We start from the raw sequence: 20189 nt of genomic DNA, 5'->3' as shown, positions 1-20189 counted from the left end.
GTCTGTAGTCCTCCCAATTAAAAATATAAAATGCTGCAATACTTCCCTAGTCTGGGGAAAACACTAGAAAAAAAAATCAAAATCAAGATCAAAGAAGAATGGATCAATCTAGAAAACTTGCGTGCACTTTTAAGGAAGTTAGCAGAGGAATTCAACAGGCAATTTCAGGGATTACAACTGTTGGAACAAATTATCATGCTTGTCTTAAATCCATTCCTTCAGGTAGATTTGTGTGAATTTGCTCCCAAATTTCATCAGATAGAACATTACAGCACAGTACAGGCCCTTCAGACCTCAATGTTGTGCTGACCTGTGGAACCAATCTGAAGCCCATCTTACCAACACTATTCCATTTTCATCCATATGATTATCCACTGCCCATTTAAATGCCCTGGACGTTGGTGAATGTATTACAGTTGCAGGGCAGTTCCATGCCCCTACTACTCTCTGAGTAAAGAAACCACCTCTGACATGTGTCCTATATCTACCACCCTTCAATTTAAAGCTATGTCCCCTGGTGCTTGCCGTCATCATCTGAGGAAAAAGGCTCTCACTTTTCACCTTATCTAACCCACTGATTATCTTATGTGTCTCAATTAAGTCACCTCAACCTTCTTCACTCTAATGAAAACAGCCTCAAGTCCCTCAGCCTTTCCTCATAAGACCTTTCCTCCATACAGGTAACAGTCTGGTAAATTGCCTCTGAACCATTTCCAAGGCTTCCACATCCTTCCTATAATGCGGTGTCCGAAACTGTACGCAATACTCCAACTGTGGCCGCACTAGAGCTTTGTACAGCTGCAACATGACCTCGTGGCTCCGAAACTCAGACCCTCTACTAATAAAAGATAACACACTGTGTGCCTTCTTAACAACCCTATCAATCTGGGTGGCAACTTTCAGGGATCTATGTACATGAACACCAAGATCTCTTTGCTCATTTACACTGCCAAGAATCAGACCATTAGCCTAGTACTCTTTATTCCTGTTGTTCTTTCCAAAGTGAATCACCCAACACTTTTCCACATTAACTCCCATTTGCCACCTCTCAGCCCAGCTCTACAGCTGATCTATGTCCCCCTGTAAACTGCATTATCCTTTGTCACTGTCCACAACTCCACTGACCTTAATCTCATCTGCAAATTTACTAACCTATCCCTCTACACCCTCATCCAGGTCATTTATAAAAATGACAAACAGCAGTCGACCCAAAACAGATCCTCGCAGTACTCCACTAGTAATTGAACTCCATGATGAAAATTTCCCATCAGCCACCATCTTCTTTCAGGTAGCCAATTTCTGATCCAAACCACTAAATCTCTCTCAATCCCATACCTCCGTATTTTGTGCAGTAGCCTACCAAGGGAACCTTATCAGGCGCCTTACTGAAATCCATATACACCACATCAACCATTTTACCCTCATCTACCTGTTTTGTTGCTGTGTCAAAGAACTCAATAAGGGTTGTGAGGCACGACTGACTCTTGGCAAAACTGTATTGACTATCCCTAATCAACTTATTCCTTTCTGGATGATTATAAATCCTATCTCTTAAAAGCGCTTTCCAACACTTTACCCACAACTGAAGTAATGCTCACTGGTCTATAATTACCAGGATTGTCCCTACTCCCCCTCTTGAACAAGGAGATAACGTTTGCTATCCTCTAGTCTTCTGGCACTATTCCTGTAGACAATGACGACATAAAGATCAAAGCCAAAGACTTGGCAATCTTCTCCCTGGCTTCCCAGAGAATCCTAGGATAAATCCCATCCAGCTCAGGGGACTTATCTATTTTTCACTTTCCAGAATTGCTAGCACCTTCTCCTTGTGAATCTGAATCCTGTCTAGTCTAGTAGCCTGTATCTCTGTATTCTCCTTGACAACATTGCCTTTTTCCAGTTTGAATATCAATGAAAAATATTCATTTAGTGCTTCTCCTATCTCCTCAGACTCCATGCACAACTTCCCACTACTGTCCTTGATCAGCCCTAACCTTACTCTAGTCATTATTGCATTCCTGATATACATATAGAAAGCTCCTTGATTCTATCTGCCAATGACTTCTCATGACCTCTCCTAGCTCTTTTTAGTTCTCTGTTGAGGTCTTTCCTGGCTAGCTTGTAACTCTTAAGCACCCTAACTGAGCCTTCATGCTTCATCCTAACATAAGCCTTCTTCTTCCTCTTAACAAGAGATTCAACTTGCTTAGTAAACCATGGCTCCCTCGCTTGACCACTTCCTCCGTGCTTGACAGGTACATACTTATCAAGGATATGCCGTTGCTATTTCTTGAATAAGTTCCACATTTCAATTGTGCCCATCCCCTGCAGTTTCTTTCCCCATCCTATATATCCTAAGTCTTGTCTAATCACATCGTAATTGCCTTTTCCCCAGTTATAACTCTTGCCCTCCTGTTTATACCTATCCTTTTCCATCACTAAAGTAAACATAAATGAATTACCGTCACTATCACCAAAATTCTCACCTACCATCTAACACTTGGATGGGTTCATTACCCAGTACCAAATCTAATGTGGCTTCACCTCTTGTGGACCTGTTTACATACTTAGTCAGGAAACCCTCCTGCACACATTGGACAAAAACTGACCCATCTAAAGTACTCATACTAAAGTATTTCCAGTCAATATTTGGAAAGTTTAAAGTCCCCCTTTACAACTCCTATCCAGAATCATCTTTGCTATCCTTTCCTCTACATCTCTGGAATTATTCACAGGCCAATAGAAAACTCCCAACAGGTTGACCTCTCCTTTCCTGTTTCTAACCTCAATCCATACTATCTCAGTAGACAAGTCCTCAAACATCCTTTCAGCCAACATAGTGCTGTCCTTGACTAACAATGCCACACCTCCCCCTCTTTTACCATCTTCTCTGTTCTTACTGAAACATCTAAATCTCAGAACCTGCAACACCCATTCCTGTCCCTGCTCTATCCATGTCTCCAAAATGGCCCCAACATCAATGTCCCAGCTGCAAGTTCACCCACCTTATTCTGGATGCTCCTGACATTGAAGTAGACATACTTCAAACCATTTTCCTGCTTGCCGGTGCACGCTGGTGATCTTGAAACCATATTTCTGACCTCACTACTCTCAACCTCCTGTACACTAGAACTACAATTTAGATTCCCATTCCCCTGATGAATTAGTTTAAACCCTCCTGAAGCGCATTAGTAAATCTCTCCTCCTTCTCCCCACCAGGATATTGGTATCCCTCTGGTTCAGGTGTAGAACATCCTGTTTATAGGTGTCCTACCCCAGAATGAGCCCGAATTATCCAGGTGTCCAAAACCCTCTGTCCTGCACCATCCGTGTAGCCACATGTTCAACTCCCCTCTCTCCCTATTTCTCACCTCACGAGCACGTGGCACCGGCAACAAACCAGAGATAACAACTCTGTTTGTTGAAGCTCCAAGCTTCCACCCGAGCTCCCTGAATTTCTGCCTTACATCCTTTTCCTACGTATGTCATTGATGCCTATGCGGACCACGACTTGAGGCTGCTACCCCTCCCCCTCAAGGATCCTGAAAACATGATCCGAGACATCACGGACCCTGGCACCTGGGAGGCAACACACCAATCGTGAGTCTCTCTCATTCCCACAGAACCTTCCATCTATCTCCTGACTTGTGGAGTCCCCAATGACAAATGCTTTACTCTTCTCACCCCTTCCCTACTGAGCAACAGGGACAGACTCTGGCTTCCACCATGGCTTATCCCTGGTAAGTCGTCCCCTCCAACGGTATCCAAAATGGTGTACTTGTTATTGAGCTGAATGGGGAATCCCTGCACTGTCTTTTGGTTCCCTTTCTGTCGCCTGACTGTAATCCATCTGCCTTTTTCTTGAATCTGAGGTGTGACTACCGCTTTGTAACTCTTCTCTATAACCCCCTCCGCCTCCTGAATGATCTGAAGTTCATCCAGCTCCAGCTCCAGTTCCTAATGTGGTTTTCAAGGAGCTGGAGTTGGGTGCACTTCCCGCAGATGCAGTCAGCAGGGACACTAGTTGTGACTCCTACCTCCCACATTCTGCAGGAGGAACATTCAACTGCCCTAACTGCCATTCCCACTATTCTAAATTCCCAAAGAGTACATTGAAAATTAAAGAACATAAAAGAATTATTTACTCAGTTTGAATCCACACCTACATTAAGAATTTCCTAAGATGTCTTAATGGACATCATCCAATGCTCAAATTCTCCTGAAATAAAGCAAACAACAAATCTTCTTGATGTTCTCCACAAACTTATCTTCACTGGGCAATATACACATTGGGATTTCATAGTTCCAAACACTAAGACTGGACACTGAAAGTGATGGATAGGGTTTAAATCAAACAGGCTGCTATATCCCAGATGGACTCGGGCTGCACTCATCCTGTACAGTTTAAAGTATTCCATCATACTGCCTTGTAGATGGTGGACAGACATCGGAAGACAGACTACTCACTGCAGAAAAGTCCAGATCAAGACAAAAAGATTTTTGGAGACTTGTAAACAGAGAAAAATACCAGCTCCTATTATCCTGTGCTTTTAAAGTGAAAGCTTACTTTGATTCCACACATCTTTGAGATAGCATTCTCTTAAATGAAGGTAAGTCCAAGTCTATGTTTCCTGCCCACCTCACCGATACCCATTTAATAGACTGATTTTGACTAGCAACTGAAACTAGACCCTACTTCAAAGCACTGGCTGATAATGTGCAGTCACAGGTATCACATTGAGACTTGAGAGGACAAAATGAATAACTATATATACTTGGTTTTATATTTATACACACCAAAAGTAAACTTTATTCTATTCATTTTCAAGGTAGATCATGGGTTACACATAAAGTGACCTTGTGGTTGAAAGGCTTGGAGATCACTGTTTTGTAGTGAAGGCCAATGTAAAATAACTGTTCAACTCATCTACCATCTGCTTACTTTTCATTATTTCTTTAGACTTACTTTCTACTGGACTAACTCCCACTTTGTTAACTTATGTTTAAGTATTGTATTGTCAGAATCATATTATGAAGCACAGCACTTCATACAGGATTCTATCAGTTGCACATATTTCAGTAACACTTTCATTCTACACCACTATAACATACTGCTGTCATCATTGGTGGACTGTCCAATATCAGACATGTTCTCAGATAGCTCAAACATGGCCTGGGATTGATTTTCCAACTCTGCTTCAGAGAAGTGATGAAGAATTCTGATATAAAGCATCAGCTTGAAGCACATCCAACGCAATAGTCAAATGACGTAACAGCATTGGTTGTTGAAAGGAAGTCAATGGTTTTTTGGACTGTGCAGTGGAGGAGGGGAGGGTATTGGGGGTGAAGTTATCTCCGCACCTCATGACATTAAGGATTGGGCAATCCAAAAAATTGCTTTGCACAGGGAAAATCTTGTTATCATAAAACAGGTCTTTGTTCATAACATTATCACAAATCCTTCATGCTAAATAATAAAACAGGTACTGTTTCAATATATGCTTTACACCACTGAAGTACTTTTACATTAACCGTTGTACAATAATTCAGCCAATGAATCTGCACTAAATTGTTCAAGATGTTAACATCTATAGCAGCACACCTTGTTTGATGACTCTATTATATCCCATCTTCTTCTTGGTGTCTGTTCTGTTTAATTTCTATATGGTAACTGCAGAGACTCCTTCAACATATGCTTCAAAAGCCTCAGGATTTTGCCCTGGTTAAGTAGTCATACTAAATAAGTAATTGAGTGCAATTCAAGTGCTTGTATTCTGAAGCTAATCTTGGAAAGGAAATAGCTTACAGCCATTTGAACAAAATATAAGAATGCAGAAATGGTGACAAATTTAATTGCTCTGAACACATTTAGCACACTAAACCAAAATTGATGCAGACTTAATATCTGATGAGTTCCAGTTCAGCATCTGCTTCTAACAATGCTACCCAATCCAAATCATCCACTACTCACATTCTGACAAATTTTATTCAGCCCATTTTTAATGCTGAGCAGGATACAACGTCTCCATGTGTTTTACAGATTTCGAGCACAAAGATAAATTGCTTAACTCTTGCATGATGGAGCAGGAGAAAATGTCAAGTAGTCTTTCAATTCCTGCAATGCATAGGAATACATCCTGGGTGAATTTAATTTACAGCAATCAACTTTGCTTCCAGTTAACAATTAACTAAAATTATTTCACTAAAGTTCAACTCACCTAATGGTTCAATGGGCTTAACCAGTTGTGTAGATGAGCGAAGCATCCAAATCTGAAATCAGCTCAGTCCCAAATTAATGGATCTTTACAAACTTGGTGTCAAATTGAGTTCAGTGCCTTTGGTGGGAAACGAAGAACAATGACCAAGGTTTGTGTTCTAATCACTATCTGGTGATTCCTGTTTGAAATGTGCATGTGTGGGCTTAAATTGAGGATTCAGTCAACAGGTTTACCTTGAATACATTGAAAAGCTCACTTCAATGTGACACAAATGATTAAAGTCCATTTGGAAAAGGACGAAGAGACAAGGCGATGTGTAAGTCTGTATCCTAGCAAGGAGTGAATGACTCCGGAAGAAGGAGAGAAATGTGGCATGGGAAACTTGCTCCAAAAGTTATCAGGGGGCAAGGTAATGCATTTCGTCAGCATCTCTCTAGCACTAGTTTTTAATGCAGATAAAACTTACAGTGAGTTATTTTGACATTGAATAATAATGAATCGGTTGTTCACTGTATATCTCTCCAGAGATCTACTGACTTCTGCAGAAATAAAAAATTGAAGTGACATGTGATGGGCAGCTGATCCAACTTTCACAATTTTTCACAGAGTAAAATTTTAGGCCAAGGTACATTGATGATTTCAGATTATTCGGCATAAAAGGCTGTTTAAAGAAAACTACAAAAAGCAGCCTACTGCCACACTGTACAGATGTGCATAGATAACCTATTGCAGAAGACATGAAGAAATTACTTTTACAGAAGCCACCCTCATATATCTCAACAATGTCCTTCATCACTCAAGTTGGTCCATTGTCGAGTTGGACTCAATCACCACATTCTAACAGCAGGAATGCAGCCAGTTATTGAGTCTTTTATTACAGGTGACTGGTGATAACAATAGGGAAGTTAAAAAACTGACCTCAGTTTTGAAATTAAGGTGGGCATGGAGTGACAGGGACATCACTCAGCTTTTACTGGAAGATTCATCACTCATACTGTTGTTACATGTTTTTGGTCCTAAAATATATATCTTTTACTAATGCTTGCCTGAAGTGGGAAAATTGAATAAGAAACAAAATGCCCCATTCCATTTATGAGTTTCTGTAATCAATAAACACAATGTTTTCCTGAAGAAGGGCTTATGCCCGAAACGTCGATTCTCCTGGGGCTCGGATGCTGCCTGGCCTGCTGTGTTTTTCCAGCACCACATTTTTCAACACAATGTTTGACCCTATTTTGATTAAGAACTGTTTAATACCCAAATGTTTCAATTCAGAACGTCATTTTTTAAATGTGCAACCTTCTTGCTACCTATACAACCAAGAAATTGATGGTAATGGGCACCACATAATTGAGCTTTTTGTAACCTGAGCAATGAAATACCAAATGTTCTACTATTCTTCATAAATTAACACAAAGGATCTTTTTATAGAAAAAAGCTTTTTGTCTTCCGCCATTCATGTTTCATGTTGAGAAGCTTTATTTTTCTGGGGACAGTGCACGAAAATCAAGAAGTGTTTTTTGTAGAATAAATGCCATCTTAAAAAATTATATTAATGCACACTTTCTTCCCAAACAAATGTTAAACTTATCATTTTATTTATGGATGAGGAGCCAGGACAGTTGTATAATTTCCATCATAGTAATTATTATCTGTATTCAACCTAGTGAGCAGATTGTTCAACCACAAGACCAAAACTCCAACTATATCCCCATTTGCCATCCACACACATGTCACTTTAATCAGGAGGTTCACTGAAAAGCAATCAGGAGTGGGAGCACTGATTGATTTTCCCTTTCCTGTTCCAGGGGTAGAAGTCAGCAGAAATATTCCTAACTTTCTGCCATTATTCTAGCTGAGATCAATTCGCCTCACACAGAGAAGAATCAAATCTGACCCACCCTCTAGCTAGTTATTTCAAAGCTTACTGAGATTTCAAAATAAGTCCAGCTTTCTCCTCCTTATCGTTTTTTAAAATTATCACAGCAATATATTTATATAAAGAGCTTTCAACAGAATAAAATTCTGCATTAAAAAACAAAATATGACACCAAACTGATAAGGAATGCTGAATGCACACCATTCTGACTTGGCTATTCATTGACTGTTACTGGGTGAAAGTACTGGAGCTCCCTTGCTAACAGCAATGTGGGTTTACCAACTCAAAATGGACTGCAATAGTTCAATATGGCAGTTTACAACCACATTCCCACAGGCAGTTAAAGACGGGCAGTAAGTGCTGGCCCAGCCAGAATCTCCCACATCATCTAAATGAATTAAAAATAACATGTTAAGTCAGATGACCAAAACTTGACCAAAAAGTCAGGTTTTAAGGAAGAGGACAGTGAGATAGAAAGACACAAAGATTTGGAAAGTGAATTCTAGCCATTTGTGGCTTTCCTATCAGCCATTTCAGTATTGTGGCAAAAGCAAAATCCTGATTCGTCTTCCACAAAAGATCAGCTTTGGTACATCATGTAAAATTCAAGAATGGCACATGAAAATTATAAGCTGCTGATTTTATTTCATAATATATAATCTACATAATTAGTTTTAACTGTTGCATTGCTTTTTACAGTAAATTCATTTTGGGCTCAGTGAATAATCTTAGAATCACGATCAGTAATCAGTAATGGAGAAAACAAGATTTGGGCAAAATAAATTGTTGCTGAAAGAACTTGGGGTGAACATAACTGCAAGAAACATCTTAATTTACTATTTTTGAAAGAAACACTGTCACCATGAAAACCTCTTCCTATTGTCTCTGATTGGCCGCTATTGATGTAACAGAAACATATCACTATCACATCGTTTGTGGCTGATGTCATAAGCTCAAAGTTCTGCCTGTTTTCCCATCTCCTCTAACACAAATAGATTCAGCAGTGTTTAACTTCATGATGACTGTACAACCTTCTTTCGACCTATACATCAACTGAAAAGAAATAAGGAAACAGTGGCATAAATACTTTTTTATGAGTCAATTAAATTCCTGTGGGATCCTGCTTGGTGGTTTTCTGTACTAGTAAATGCACGTGTATACTGAACTAGTACTGTATATGTGTTAATGCACATATGTACTGAACTTCTGTGTGTGTAAATGCACATGTATACTTTAGCTGAAGTTTTAGGACTTCAGAAATGTTGGAATTGCATGATGTTGCAATAGCAACCAATCTTACCACCAATCATACAACTTGCTTTATCTTGAGGCAAGTACATCTACTTCCACTTGCCGAGGATACACTGTCAAATGGTGCACAGCTCATTGCTGATTCATGTCTTTTTAAAAATTGAAGTTACATAACTGAAAAACTCAAGGAGCAAATTTGAAAGCCTAAGCAGAAAAATACATTGTTACAGTTTTTCTGGTCAAGTTATTTGAATACTGTATTCAGGTTATATATCAAAAAATTATAACAGATTTTTGGTGAAACTGTAATGAGGTTACAATGTATCTCATAGGAGAAAGGGAGGACTGCAGATGCTGGAGATTAAAATCGAGAGTGTGGTGCTGGAAAAGTTTAGCAGGTCAGGCAGCTTCCGAAGAGCAGGAGAATTGACGTTTCGGGAATAAGCCTTTCATCAGGAGGGCTCAAGTATGAATCCTGATGAGGAGCTTATGTCTGAAATGTCAATTGTCCTGCTCCTCAGATGTTGCTTTTCCAGCACCACACTCTCGACTACAACGTACCTCATGCAAACATTTCAACTAAATTTATTTAACCAAGTTCTGGATATAGCCCACATCACTACTACTTCAATTTTTATAAAATCCATTATATATTATTTTCTTGATTGGTTCAAGTATGAATCTTAAATAAGCAACTACTGTATCTGAAAAGTATGCTTTCCTGTAATATTACCATGCAGGTAAAATATTTACTAACATACAAGCAAATTATAACCAATAAAGTAGCAAGCTACCAAAATAACACAATTTCTTATAAAAATGCTTTCAGTTACCATCTTGCTTTCTCAAAATCTCATATCATTAGCAACCTATTGTGAAATACATCTCACTCTTTATGATATTTACCACTCAAATGTCACAGATATACATGCATAACATAATTAACTAGATAGATTCATGGCCCCAGTATATAATACAGTAACTAACAGTAAATTTGGAGGTGAATTAAGCAATTCCGTTTGGGTCCAAAAGCCTCCCCTTTCTCAGCAGCCTTAGACTTTTCGTCTTTCTTGCTTTCCACGTCTTTTGAGTTTGATTTAGTTTTAGGAAAAAATATTCGTTCACTGATATATTTTCAATGCTTAACAATGGGAGGATGATATATGTACCTAAAACATTGTTAGAGGCAGATACAATGTATGTTTGAAGTTTGATCTTTTGGGAGTTGTTGTAGCAGATGGTTGAGGTAATTAAGATTTTGCTTCCATAAACAGATCCATTCTGTCAGGACTTCTAAACTTGAAAAAAGATCCTTGGTCATTTAACAAAAAGAAAGTGATTTCTTTTTTGCAAAGTAACAAAGAGAATAAATATGCTATTAATGAACATAATTTAGTTTTAGGACTTCAGAAATGTTGGAATTGCATGATGTTGCAATAGCAACCAATCTTACCACCAATCATACAACTTGCTTTATCTTGAGGCAAGTACATCTACTTCCACTTGCCGAGGATACACTGTCAAATGGTGCACAGCTTATTGCTGATTCATCCAATATATAGGAGAATATATATCTCCTGCAGAAGGTTTGCTATGACAATCACAGAACGTGCAAAGACTAGCAAATATCTAATATAAATGGTGTCAAATGCAAAACCTCATGAAGCAAAGGAAGGACACGTTTATTTAAACACAGATTCTCATGCTAATATCAGGTGTAAACTACCAAGCTAACAGTTCTTTAATTAGAACATAATAACCACCACGCTTTACCAACATGCCCATAAAATGCACATATCAGTTTCGGACAAACATTTCAAAAAGCCTCAGCATACTGAATCAAAAGCCATAGAATCATTACAGCATAGAAAAACAAAACCATTGATTCTGTCAAGTTCATCCTGGCTTGCTGCAAGAATAAACCACTTAGTATCACTCTCGTGCCTATTTACCACAGTCCAACAAAATCTTTGCTTTCAGATAATTATACAATAGTTATTTTTAGAAAGACCTCTGCTGAATCTATCTGCAGCACACTCTCAGGCACTGCAATCCATATCCTAACAACTTGCTGCTTTAAAATTATTTTGCTCATGCTCGTGCTGTTTCTATTGTTCATCACTTTATATTGTTGCATGCTGGTTCTCAAGTTTTGCACCAATCGAAACTGCTTCTCCCCATCCATTCTATTCACACCCAATATGATTGATTGAATACTTCTATCAAATTTCCTTTTAACTTTCTCTATGGCGAGAAGTTCCAGTTTCTCCAAGCAAACCACCATAATAAAGTTTCTTATCCCTGGAATGATTCACATGAATCCTTTCTGCATCCACTCTAGTCCCCTCAAATTCTTCCTCAGGTTTTGTCCCCAGAGGTCCCCACTCTCCAGTTGAGGTTGAATTGATGTTTTGTACAGGCTTATCAGAAATTCTTTACTTTTTGTACTCTATACTCCGTGCATAAATCCCTAGATCCCAGGAGCTTTATTAATTGCTTCTCAGTTTCATAAATGTATGCTCATACACCCCCAGATCTATCTGCACCTATACATCTTTTAAAATTCTACTTATTATTTTATGTTGTCTCTCCTCGATCTTCCTACCAAAATAAATCACTACACACTTCCTTGCATTAAATTTCATTTGCCACTTGACTACTCATTCCATCAACCTATGGCTTTTTGAAGTTGAACACTATTCATAATGCTTGTTAGTTTTATATAATCCGCAAGGTTTAGAATTGTGCCCTGTATACACATGTCAAGATAATGAATTTATCAAGAAATGCAGGGATCCCAACATCACTTCTTCAGAAACCCAATGGCAAACCTTCCACCAGACCAAATGCAAACTGTTTTTCATAATTCTGTTCCCTGTCAGTCAATTTTTTTTATACATGCTGCTGCTGTCCCTTTCACTACATGAGCTCTTATTTTGTTCACAAGCTTGTTCTGTGACACTTCATGAAATGCCTTTTGAAAGTTCACAAACTACATAAATTGTATTATTATCATTCACTGAGCAGAACTGGGGTCTCGTTATTATTTACCTGTGTAGTTTCATTCTGCCTCTGAATTCTGGCTAGATTGTTTACTTCACCATGGTTCATCTCAAACAGAGAAAATCTTTACAAAGGGGAAGCCATAAAAAAAGATAGATTGTCCTTTGCAGACATTGCGATATATGAAGCAACGTATTAACATACCTGGAATTCATTCTGAATCTTGATAGTAGAATTATCCAAATGCCATCATCTTCACAAGCAATCCAATTTGTAAAATTAAATTCCATAGAGATCAATTTAGCTTATATCCTTTGTTTGTCCTCACGTGAATTAACTGTTGTTCCCAAGATTTAAATGATGAACCCTTCATAATAATATCTCCAAACTCCTCCATCAGCTTGCGGGTCTACAACTGTACAAGTAGAGAACATAAATCCATTGATATTTGACTCTTAGAAGTTGTAAAAATCCACATTAATTCTCCATCTTGGTATATTCTGGTGATCTCTTCCTTTGAAAGAGAAAATACTTGGTTAACAGGTGAAAAATTGTATAATTCCTGCAACATTTTGACTTCATTTTAATCTGCCTCAAAGTAGAACAGGCTCAATGAAATAAACATCCCAAATCCCCTGTAAAATATTTCATGGTTAACTTTATGTTGACCAAGCATCACAGTCACTAGTGGGTAACCAAAATAAATCGAGAAAGTACAAATGTAATTAGAAAGCGATAAGATGTTAGGTACCGAGACTTCAGGAGTGCTAGAAAGTCAAAGCTCAATTCAAATGTTTGTTACTGAAGCTAATTACATAAATACAGTGCGTTCTCTGGAAATGGACGAGAAACAGCTAGACATTATAAACAGAGCACGGAGGGTCTGTTCCCAGTGAATGAATTGGGATGAGTCAAAAAAATGCTGTGTATATAATTCAATATTGGTCATGATTCCAACAGAAGAGCAACTTACAACTTCTGTTCAATTTCAATTTCAACTCATTTTATGATAGTTTCTGCAAAGAATTGGGAAAGTTTTATCAAGGCTAAGCATTATTTTCAAACATCCTTTTCAAAGAATTACTCAACTACTTAGTTTGGTTTTGAGAAAATACTGTTACTTAGCCAATGAGATGAGGCCCTTCAGGAATAGTTCATATCTTTATTAATCTTAGCACAACTTTAAACTAATAATTGCTGTCTCTTATGTGTGAGAATTTGTATGTCATACATGATGGCTTCCCTGCACACTAGAATTGTCCAAGACACTCATTCCATTTACATCCCTCACCCACTCCAAGCCTCAATGTTGTACTACATGATTTTATTGTAGTCAGCAACTTAAGCTTCCGTCAGTAGATTTGGAACAGTACATTGATTTATGATTGAAAGCAACATACGATGGGAAAGGACACAGATAACAAACAAAGAATAGAGAAATATAAAAGAAAAAGTGCGAAAAAAATGTAAGAAACATGTATTTATATGTGATCTCTGTTTTGAAATCACTGCACCAAGACACCTAAAGATAAATGTAACTTTTACCTAAGAGTCCTTATAAAGCATAGGATGGGATCCTAACTCACTTTGTCTCACATTTTTGAAAAACTCACTTTACTTCTATTTACCAGGTTCAATGTAATCACATATACTATTTAGTACACGGTTTTATCGATTGCTAAGGCATTGATCGAATCAGATCTGGACCCTGTTTCAATCCAAACTATTTCTCTATGTAGAATATTCAAATATCAGAACTTTTTTTTTGCAAAGTGGTGGAAAAATCCCTGTAAAAAGTAAAAGTATCCTGCAGTCATGTCAAAATGTGACTGTAAAAAAGACAGCAAAGTAAATCAGCTGAAGTATACATGATTCAGATACTGAAGTATAGTTTAGTTTGAGATGAGTAATTAAACAGGATGATCCGTGAAATTGTGTAATTTGTTTTGTTTTACTTGGAACAGTCTAAATATATTCTCCAAATAAATCTTCGTTATACCCCTCTTCGGTAATAATACAAAAATTGAATCCATTACCTTAACGAATGCAGTGCTTTTTTTCAAATACATTATGCATTTTACAACATGTATGAAAGACTGTCTTTTTTTATTGAACTTTTTGTGGTGGGGTTAGTTATAAGAAATTTATTCTATAAAAAATAATTCAGGGTAGCAATGTGAAAGGGTAGCTGAAAAGAAATATTAGTTTTCTAGAAATATTAGTTTTCACAGAAAAATCTATGAATTATTAACTGGAGACATGCAGTACCAAACAATGGTCCTCTCTCACGAGGAGTCCTTGGGTAACAAAAGAATAGGGAGTGGCTGAACTCACTGTTTAGAATCGATGAAAGTAAAGAAGGTCCAAATTTTAGACAAAAAATGAATGATAAATGACTTTCCCCAAATCCAATTAACTCTCACTTGTTACCTACTCGTTAAGAATATATTGTGAAATTCTGATGTATCTGTCTCCAGTCAGTACAGGGACCATGATCTATTGTTTTAATTCTGGCACTGTCAACCAAATCCAACATCTAACATACAATTTGGATATATTTCTCATGTGCAATGTAATTAACAGCAAGGTTAAGTATTTCTGGATAGTCTGAGAAAAATGATAACAGAACTGTCTCGAGTGATTTAACCGCCTTGGAAAGCATCTTTAAAGTATTTTGTTAATTCAAGATTGCTACTCAAAGTCTTGCAATACCTTGTCTGTTGCGTCAGGCAGATTTTGGGCAAGTTCGAAATTTCATTTGTACTCGAAGTGAAAGCCTAAATCTTCTTCCCATACAAAGAGCAAAACTATTCGGCTGGTTCTTCGTCCAAAACTAAAGAGCCACACACGGGGGACAAAGAGAAAGAGCAAGGGAGGGATAAACAAAGACTGATAGAGATGTGAGTTCAGGAAGGGATAGTTCCCCCTATAACCTGAAACAAAGAACTTGCCATGTCTAGATTTATGCTGGGCGATTTCTACCCTTCAAATGTTTAACAATGGGTCCAAAAGAGATGCTTGGATATTTTCTCCCTCTGAGCGATAACTATTACACTGTAGATTTACTTACCGTCACTTGAGGTCCGCCGAGAATGTGAATAGAATGGAATGCTATTCTAGATAAAATCTCTTCATCATTTTTAAAAAAAAACATCTGGAGTCGAGAAGCTGTATTTAGAGACGATTTTTTCCTGGCTGCCAACCTGGCGAATTAAACTGTTGCTCCAAGGAAAACGATGCAACTTTCGCAGCCCTGAGTTCCAAACCTGCGCAATCGTATATTTTCGTCCAAAACAGCAGACCTGGCGATGGGATAATTCGGAAGCCGGCAGAAAGGGACAAGGAGCCCGGGGAATGTAGTCACATTTCATTTACTCCGTGATACACGATGTCTGGTAACTACTGTAAAACACACTGTAGATCCCAAGTGGTCGCGATCAAATAGTTGCTTTTACAAGTTCGATTTGACTTAGACTGCCAGGTTTTTCTTCTCTTTTCTCCCCCCCCCCCCCCCCCAACTCCCTGCAGTTTACCCTGCTCCGCGCAAACGATATTTTCAACCTAAAAAGAAACGAAACTGTCAATAACCCCTTACTGCAGCGCCCAGCGAGGATCAGCAGCGAAAATAAAAGGCAATTTCATCTTGATTTCATAACATGAACCCACCTCCGCACCTCCCCCCACCCCCCCAAAAAAAATCACTTTAACACCTTGATCTTTGCTGGGAGAGGATTGCAATACCCAGCCATGTTCGATGTAGTCAGAGTATGGAATTATTGAGAGCCCTCGTTCTATTCTCAGGCGAGTGAAGAGTTTGTTTGAGGGTGATGAATCCAAACTGAGAACAAAGACAGGCCTTTCCGAGTTCAGTATCAGCCTCTACAAAGGAGGCTGCAGTTCGCCACTCAACTCCTACCTGTTGCTTGCCTGCTGTAAATATTTGAAAATCCAATGCGCCTAATATTTACGCTTTAAAAAAAAAATGCTTTGTTGCGACTCGCCTGCAACCAGGACAAATAACATTTAATTGTGACGATAAACGAATTACAACAACGAGATTTAAGAGGCCATTCCATCAACTTTCGCGCTGTCTAGCGCGGTTTGTAAAATCATCTTTTCTTTACACTGTCACGGACAGCTGTCTCTTTAGAAGGAATAAAAACTTACCCTAAAGGCATAGGCAATGGTCACTACCTGCATCCCAATACTGCCAGCCCACCGATAACCTCCGAAGTGCTGCGTGTCTGAGGGTTAATTCTCTCTGATCTCTTCCAAGCTTCTCTCTGTCTAGAACAAAGGGAACTCCTCTCGCCCCTGCGTAAAATGCTTTTGTGTTTAACTTTGGTGCTGACGCGCTCACGCACTCTTTCCTCACACAACCCACTGTCAGATCCAACTTTTCAGCATCCGAGAGTGCTCCCCACACCAAGAGACCGGCAAAACGTGAACAACACCCCAACCCAAGCATACACCCCAACAACCGAACACCCCCCCCCCCACTCAATCGCAGATTCCAACATACATTCACCCCAACCGCAATTACAAACCCAACACACTCCCAAAGCTCACAAACCCCAACACAGCAGCATCTGCAGTCCTCACTTTCTCCAACACAAATGCCCTTCCAAACATGTGCACACGCACAAGCAGCGATCACAACACAACACATGCTAAATTGCCCATAGTGTTAGGTACATTAGTCGGAGGGAAATGGGTCTGGGTGGGTTTCTCTTCGGAGGGTCAGTGTGGACTGGTTGGGCCGAAGGGCCTGTTTCCACACTGTAGGGAATATAATCTAATCAAACATCAGACACACAGAGACCTCTATCCGAACACAGATCCAGCACATGCACCCAGACCGAAAACGCCATCGAACATTCAGGGAGCGGGCGGCATAGTAACAAGGCCACTAAATTTGTAAGAGGTCCAGAATGTGGTGCTGAAATTCCTGATGAAGGACTTAAACCCGAAACGTCAATTCTCCTGCACCTCGGGCGCTGCCTGACCTGCTGTACTTTTCCAGCACCACTCTCTGGACTCTGGTCCTCTGCAGTCCTCACTTTCCTCGCACTAAATTAGTAATCCAACACTGGGGTTACTTTCTGGGGATGTGGATTTGAATCCCTTCATGGTGGCAATAAAACGCGAGCCTAACGGCAACCGCGTAATCATTGCCAATTGCTGGAAAGATCTACTTGGTTCGCTAATGTCCTTAACAGAAGGAAATCTGCTGTTCTAACCTGGTCTGGCCTACCCACAACAATGTGGTTGACTCTTACTTGCCTTCTGGGAAATTAGGGATAGACAATAAATGCTGGACGAGCCAGTGACACCCGACAATAAAATAAACCCTCAAAGCACAGACCCCCCCCCGCCCCCCCATACACATACACAGACCAAATGCAATTCAACACATGAACACACAAGCAAATACATATATACACCCCAGCTCAAATTCACAAATCAGTAGCTCATTGGTACTTGTTGAGTGAGGGGTTGGGCTGCTGCTTTTAGGTGGGCCTTGGGTATTTTTGCCTCGCTTTTGACAAAAAGTTTGGAAACCTTGACAAAAAGTTCGGTTTTTTTTGCCCTTACTGATGGGGCGACGGTCTGAGCGCATCCTTTGCCGGGTATGAACGCTGGCCTGATTGGGGCTGAGCGTTCTGTCACTGGGAGATCACCGGCGGAAGAAAGGCATTCCTCAAAGGAAGAAGTTTGGATGAGATGCCTGTTACCTGGTTTGGACTGGAGGGGGGGCGGGGACGAGATTTCAGAGAGGCATTTCACAGAGAAAGGGCGAGGGGAAACGGATGGGTTTTCGAACGACAGCAAAGGGGACATCTCAACATTAATCCCTATCAGTGAGGCATGAACAAGGAGTGCCAGCCAGGGTACATCGGCACTGCCAATCAGGCAGATCTAAAGAGATTAGCAGATTACGGTATCGCGTCAGAGAGAAAACGGGCTGGGCACTCGAATCCAGTGCACATCAGCGTGTACTTTTCGGCTACTCAATAGCAGCCTCAAAAAAAATCCCCTAAATGGACAGGATTCCATTGAAATCAAACCCAGGACCAGACTGTACAGTCGCTCGTTTCTTTTCAGGATTTACAGCATCATCACGCGAACTGAGTGCTAACAGGTTTTGTTTTAAGTGACTACAACAGGGGATAAGGATGGTGAAGGTTTAGTAAACATTTCATTCTGGACTGATGGAGCCCAGGCTACGAATATATGGTGCTTTCACAGTCACAGCAGGTAAACCCAAGTTTGTTCACAGCTTTCCTTTCGGTATCGTTGGGTAATGCATTGGACAGATACAAACAGCAATGTCAATCTTTTGTGTCAGTAAATCAGTCCGACGTTAAGAACAAATTTCATTTATATCGCACCTTTGGTAACATTTACTTACTTTGATCCCTAAGTAAAACGCCTGAAGGATACAGGACACCCACAGGACTTTGTATATTTTACAGGAGTGTAATTCAGGTAACTTAGAATTCACATGATGTCAACCTGCTGAAGAAACAAGTCTACTTGTCAAAACAGCAATTAATAGACCGGACTAATGATCCACACAACCCACCAATCAGATCTAAGCTCCTCATTGCTATCACATCTAGTACTGAGTTATGGCAGGTGATTAAACAACTTATTGGGGGACAGTGCTCCACAAATATTCTCATCCTTAATATCGCCCATCATATCAGTGGAAAAGATACAGCTGAAGCATATGCAAGAATCTTCAGCCGAAAGTGCTCAGTGGATGATCCTTTTCTACCTCAGCTGAGGTTCCTAGCATCACAAATGCCAATCTTCAGCCAATTCATTCACTGCACATAACATCAAGATATAATTGAAGGCACTGTATATTACAAAGGCTGTGGTCTACAAAAAACATGGACCAGAGCACTGAAAACATCTCCAACATCTTCCAATACAGTTACAACACTGGCATTTACTTGGCAATGTGGAAAATTGCCCAGGCATGTCTTGCCCATGAAAAGCAGAACCAATCCAATCCAGTCAATTTCTGCCCCATCAGTCTCCTCTCAATCATCAGTAAAATGATGAAGGAAGTTACCAACAGTACTATCAGACAGCAATAATGTGGTCAGTGATGCTCAATTTGGGTTCTGCCAGAACCTCTCAGTTAATGACTTCATTACAGCTTTGGTCTAAACATGAACAAAAGAGTTGAACTTAAAAGGAGAAGTGAAAGTAACTGTCCTTAACATCAAGGCAGTATTTGACTTAATGTTGCATCAAAGGACCTCTAGCAAAATTGGAGTCAATGAAAATCAGGGGGAAACTTTCTGCTGTTTGGAGTCATAGCTAGCACAAAGGAAGATGGCTCTGGTTGTTTGTGGTCAGAGATTAGAGTGGTGCTGGAAAAGCACAGCAGGTCAGGCAGCATCCGAGGAGCAGGAAAATCAATGTTTCGGGCAAAATCCCTTCATCGGGAACCATAGAATATCATGACAGAAGTTTCTCAGTGTTGTATTCCAGGTAGAACCATCTCCATTTGCTTTGTCAATCACCTTCCCTCCATCATAATGTCAGAATCAGATATGTTCACGGATGATGACAAAGCAATGTGTACTGCCTACAAGATGCAATACAACAAGCCTCCTTAGAGATCATCTGTAAGACCTGAATCCTCTACCACCTAGAAGAACCAATGCAGCAGATACATGGATTTACCAGCATTTACAAGTACCTGTCCAAGTCACACATCATCATAATTTGGAACAATATTGCTCTTCCTTCAGTCTCAATGGGTCAAAATCCTGGAACTCCCTATAACAGCCCTATGGATATATTTAAACCATATGCAT

At 39.6% G+C, this 20189-nt stretch overlaps 1 long non-coding RNA gene across 22 annotated transcripts in view; it reads right to left on the bottom strand.

Annotated features, from left to right (window-relative positions):
* Nucleotides 1-16804, bottom strand: part of LOC140465071 (uncharacterized) — a 222100-nt gene extending 205296 nt beyond the window's left edge. For 5 of the 22 annotated variants that reach the window (XR_011955067.1, XR_011955073.1, XR_011955071.1 and 2 more), the window contains exons 1-2: nt 16519-16803; nt 12556-12865 (exon numbers count right to left, since the gene is read on the bottom strand). This is a non-coding gene — a long non-coding RNA (uncharacterized lncRNA). Of the gene's footprint in view, nt 1-12555; nt 12866-15063; nt 15371-15421; nt 15852-16518 lie in introns of those variants that run through there. The other 17 variants (XR_011955081.1, XR_011955079.1, XR_011955083.1 and 14 more) reach the window with 11 other exon arrangements.
* Between the last annotated feature and the right edge of the window lie 3385 nt (nt 16805-20189).

Source organism: Chiloscyllium punctatum, chromosome 41, assembly GCF_047496795.1.
Source record: "Chiloscyllium punctatum isolate Juve2018m chromosome 41, sChiPun1.3, whole genome shotgun sequence".
NCBI classification, from domain to species: domain Eukaryota; kingdom Metazoa; phylum Chordata; class Chondrichthyes; order Orectolobiformes; family Hemiscylliidae; genus Chiloscyllium; species Chiloscyllium punctatum.
Note: the sequence above shows the minus strand (reverse complement) of the source record. Positions and strands in the feature narration are given on the sequence as shown.